This window comes from Hibiscus syriacus, unplaced genomic scaffold, assembly GCF_006381635.1.
Source record: "Hibiscus syriacus cultivar Baekdansim isolate YM2019G1 unplaced genomic scaffold, ASM638163v2 tig00111772_pilon, whole genome shotgun sequence".
Classification (NCBI taxonomy): Eukaryota; Viridiplantae; Streptophyta; class Magnoliopsida; order Malvales; family Malvaceae; genus Hibiscus; species Hibiscus syriacus.
This window is the reverse complement of record NW_024063173.1, coordinates 3,187,714-3,193,713: the sequence shown is the minus strand read 5'-3', so window position 1 is coordinate 3,193,713 and position 6,000 is coordinate 3,187,714.

Below are 6,000 nucleotides of genomic sequence, written 5' to 3'. Positions count from 1 at the left end.
TAAAAGAATATGTAACTCATTCGATATTCAAAGAACTACAAGATTAAAATTCGCTCAATTATTCAACCTTAGAAGGTAGCATAAATCCAGTCATCAAAAATTAAAAAATATTTAAGAAAATATTAAAGACAGAACAAAAATAAGTTCAAACAAAATAATGCTCTCAATGCAAATGGGAGATACAATGACTTCTCTTGATTAGCATTAGGATGCCCCATCATTCTTCGACTGTCCATGCCCTTGAATCAATCAGTTTCTAGATATTGTACTTCAGTTCCTTACAATTCTCAGCAGAATATCGAGAGCTTCCTATGTGGTAACTGCGTACGGGATCAACATCATGAACCTCAGGATATGGAGACTATTTTCTCTGATCATCCTGAAATGTTCAACCCTACGATCAGCTGAATAGGCTCCCACCGTACTGATTTCATCTTCTTCCTTTAACTGTTCGAATATGTTTCTATTCTTAATGTGATTGGTACCACTTCATCGAATCCTCCACAGATTATTTCCATGTTTTTATGAATGATGTATGCGAAAATACTTGAATGAATGAAATGTAGATGCAAAATGCAAAATGCAAATATGCACATGCAAATGCAAAAATATTGATCCCAACGATGAATATCATAGAACAATTTTCACCAGAGATAAAAACTTTCACCTTACAAGACAATCCACTTTACAAACATGCTTTCACTTAGTTGTTGAATATGAAGTGGATCACTATTTAGTCTCAGATCTTTGTCCTTGAAAATGATGCCCCTCAAGTGCTTTCTAACCTAACTCCATTAATGCCCCGGCGGTGCTAAAGTCAGTGCATTGCTCCTTAGTGATTAGTGATGAAATTATCGTAGATAAGAATTTACTGCTGGATTACTCCTCAGATCACTGAATCATCATTTCAGTCTTGAATGTTGCACGATCTTCGAGCAAGTCTCATTCTGGTATTCTGAACTTCTTTTAGCCTTCAGTGCATGTCTGTGTGTACGACTGCTTGATTGAGAACTTTCACCTCTTTTTGTGAAAATTTTCTCTCGAATATCCCATTGCGGATCAACACTTTTGCATTATGTCATGACGATACAATGCAATGCAAAGAATGATGAAAAATGACACAAACAAAAGAAAATAAATAAGTTAGTACAAGTAAGATAATCGATATAGATAAAAATATTATTCAAAGATGAATATAACACTTACCCCATCATGATATCTACCCGAACATGCTTTAATTAAACAGTAATCCTACCCAGACATGTTATCTACCCAAAATGATTTTTCAAGAAATTAATCTTAACCGTATGGTATCTGGCTCTCATGTTTTTATTTGAAAAGAAATTTATTCTACGAACTTAAAGCAACAGGGTAAATTTTTAGAAACACTCCTCCTTTGTGTACACCTAATTTGGTACCTACTGACAGACAAAGATTCAATATGACTATACCTAGGGTGACTGTTCTACGGTTCACTATATGTGTGGTTTCAGCTCTAACCGGAAAAGGGTACTCGAATTGTCCTTAATGTCAGTTTCCCCTTGGGCTACCAAACCCTTGATCCTCACCCATTACAGGTTTTGAATGGAACAAGTTCAATTCGAGGGGATTTACTATCTTATACCCATACGAAGAATAAATCTATACGAAAGTATAAGGTATTTATCCCAGGGGTTATTTGCTAAAACTCATACGAAGAATAAATTCTTACGAGAGTAAAACATTCACCCCGACTAATTTGGATCGAAGCTCAGGTCTAGAGCTTATGTCATGCAAATGCAAGTGATGTGTGAGGAGGAATGTACCTACCTTTTACTCTAAAGAAAAAAGAAAGCTCTCGAGAGAGACTTGAACACTGCTGAAAACAAAGATTAAAAAATTAGTATAACAATTAAAAATGAAAAAAGTAAAACACCTCAATAAATGTATCATAAGTTAACTATAGACTAGAACTTATAATTTCCACCACAACAACAATGTGTAAGCGACTTACAGTTTAACTCTCTAAAAAAAGTCCTAGCAAAGTCGTCCAGCTACCATAACCATTTTTTTGATAAAACAATTAAATATTATTTAAAAAACCAATTATGACTTTAATTTGGAAAATTGATGATTTTTGAGTTGATTTGAATTAAACAGAAAATGAGTCGCCATCGACCTTTGGGTTAGATAGGTCGAATACCTAAAAACGTATTTTAAAAACAATTTTAAGAAAAATCGTTTTTAGACAAAAAATTGGTCTGCGGTTAGAAAGATTCGACGTAACGAGTCCGAGAGTTGATTATGTGTGGGGAAGGGTAAGCACCCCACAACGCCCAAAACTGTTACTGAATCGCTTACACGTTGTCGTAAATGGTGGAAATCATAAATCGAATATAAAGTTAAATTATGATCCATTTATTAAAATTTGATTAATTTGAATTATTTATCAGAGAAAATTCTTTAACTTGAAAAGAAATCTTGAGATTAGCAATCCTCCATCGGGAAAGCTAACTCGTCTATTTCCTATCTTTAAAGAATATTCTCTCATCATTTATTAAAAAACGTGAATCAAATATAAATGTAGAATCGACATTTGCGTATAATAAAAATACATTGCCATTTATAGAAACACAACTTGCATTGTTCAATGTAAAATAAAAATGAATTAACAATTAACGAAACTAAAATTGATTTATTTCAAGTTCCATTTAGTTTGAACGTCGTATTAGATTGTACCACTTCGATCAAGTGATACTTTCCATGCTCGTTCTACAAATACTTGTTATTGAAATATTTGGATAATATTTAAATAAAGAAATACAATGGAAATAAATACAAATAGAAATATGTGAAATAATTTTTTTTACAATAAATAGAGTTAAACATTTTTTTAAATATGATACAAATGAATATATAACATAAAAATATGTACATACATAAGGGATTGACATAAATGCAAATGAATATTACAACCCAAAATATAATTATCAAAAAGTAAGTATTTAAAATTACAAGGACCATAATGGGAAAACAGAAACTAAAAGGACCAAAATAGTACAAACAGGAATTTAAAGGTACAAAATAGAAAAACTGAAACTTAAGGGGCTAAAATAGCAAAAACATAAACTTAAAGGATTAAAATAACAAAAATAGACATTTAAAGGACTAATATAGCAAAAATAGAAACTTAAGGGACTAAAATAGAAAAAATAGAAACTTAAAGGGCTAAATAGTTATTACAAATAAATCGAAGCCCAAATAGCAAATATTAAATAATACAAGTACCAGAAATAAAAATAACTCATAAATAATATTAAAGACTAAAATGAAATAAACAAAGATATAAAGGACCACATAATAATTAAACCAAATACCAATCATTAACTAAAATAAAATATTTACAAATGTCATGGCCATATTCGAATATCAAGGAAAATATACAAAACATTAAATCAGTGACTAAAATGTAACATTTATAAACAATGGGACCAAAGTCAAATATTTACAAGAATGACATAACATACAATAACAGGACTGAAACATAAGTTCTGAAAAATAAATACTCGAAATCAAAGAAATTAGAACTTCATTAATTGGCTTCAATATGACATTACAAAGTGTGAGGGACCTGAAATGCTATTATACCCTAAAGCAAAAACACAGAGAAGCCCCCTATGAAAACGGTGTCGTTTCACGTGTGGTACTTAAGCCTAAAACCGAGGCTTCCTCACCTATCTCCCTCATTTACCCCATGCTTAAAAAAATAGAAGAGAGAGAGAGTTAAGAACTCTCTCAACTTTCCCATTGTCGGGGAAAGAAACCGTCGTCCATCGACAACAGTCGCGACGGCTCACAGCGGAGCCCACGGTGGTCGGAGGGATCAAATGATTCCTAAATGGCCATTGATCTAGACCGTTGGATGGGCCAACTGTCTAGATCGAATGGTCCTTGTTGGTGCGGCGCTGGGGCAGAGAAGGGGAAACCCTAGTTTCGTTGGGTCAGTTACTGGGCCGGTTTGGATCGTGTTGGGCCGTTCGGGTTTCAATCGGGTCGACTGAATTGGGTCTGGTACTGGGTCTAAACTTGGTAGTATTGGACTTGTACTTCTAGTTGGGCTCTGGGTTAATTAAATTTTCTTCTAGTGAGCCTACAAAATAAGTGTAAATATATGTTAATAATAATAATAATAATAATAATAATAATAATAATTAATATTTTTTATAGACTTGAACAAAAATATGTGTTTACAATTGAAAGATACCAATAAGTCAATTTAAAATATCAAAGACCCAAACCTTGCTACTCGGCAAGTCTTCTTCGGTATTTTTTTAAAACTAATTAATGTTATTATTAGAGTGCTCAAAGTCAAACGGACGCATTAATTTTCCTTTTAGCCTTAAATTCCCGCTTTTCAATATTAATAAGGAAAAGGGAAAATCAATTAAGAAAACTCTGATTTCGAAGACGTTTTTTTTGAAAAATCATCGGTGATCGGTATATTTATCGATCTAATATTGATCAGATTATATTTTTTGATCTAACACCCTTAACAGTAAAGCGCGTCCTTTGTACCGCACTATAGGCTGACAGGGATACACGTGAGTAAAGTGCGGTCCCTGGGCCGCGCTATACCTGTGTATTACGTGAAGTCAAATTAGATTATAAAATTTGGTGAGCCAACTCCTCCATTATTATTTAAATAATTAAATATGCAAGTTGACTCTCATTTTGTAAATTAATAAAGCTCTCTTACCCTCCAATTTTCATCCCTTCTTTGGTTATTTCATTTTTTTCTTTAATAAATAATTAGTCAAAAATAGAGGAGTGGAACTTTCCGATACCAGATCACGATCATTACGAGATTCTTGAAAGCTTAATTTCTACTCTTAACCTTTGTATATACATAAATTGCAATTTTAATCCATTCTAGTCTTTATATTTTCAAATCTTCACTTGTTTTGATTTCACATTAAAAAATAAAAAACAATTTTATTAAATATTACTTCAAATTCTAATTAAAAATAAAGTTAAATCTTATGAAAATTATACTAATAAAAAACATGTAATGATTAAATTTAACTAGTTTAATTAAACTAATAATTAAGTCCTTGCCCCTCGCAAAATTTACTGGTTTAATTAAATTTTAGGATCATTTTATCTTTAAAATCAAATTTTGACTTATAATTTTTTTTGGTTTAATTTACTCTTTAAGTCTCTTCAATTTTAAAACTAGTAAAATTAATTCATGACTCCTTTAAATTTTATGATTTATTAAATTTTAAAGATTTTATAGAGAAATAAACTTAATTATCTCTCATCATTCGTAAAACTTATAGAGAAATAAACTTAATTATCAAGAATATTTTTTACATAAGAATTATTCACTAGTTAAATTTAATCATGACTAATTATTTATTAAAGACAAAAAGGAAATAACCAAAGAAGGGATGAAAATTAGAGGGTAAGAGAGCTTTATTAATATACAAAATGAGAGTCAACTTGCATATTTAATTATTTAAATAATAATGGAGGAGTTGGCTCACCAAATTTTATAATTTAATTTGACTTCACGTCCTGTCAGCCTATAGCACGGTACAAGGGACGCATTTTACTGTTAAAGGGGTTAGATCGAGAAATATAATTTGATCGGTGTTAGATCGGTAAATATACCGATCATCGGTGATTTTTCGGGAAAAATACCGATTTCGAAAGGCATAATACATTTTTAAGTTTTTAAATTATATTTTAAATTAATTTTTGGTATTTAAATATTTTTTCATTAAAAATATATGTTTAATATTGCTAACGTTATATTTTTAGATTTCTGATTCGTAACAGTATTAAATTTAACCGTTAATCAACACTTGTCATTCTTATATTTTAAAAAAAAAATATTTTAATTTTTTTTTAATTAAAAAAAGTCACCTGCGCTATTCCACAACTCCCCCTCCCCTTGCGAATTTCCCCTTCCCTTCGCCTTTGCTGGCCCCATCATCCCATGCTACAATTAATTGTATT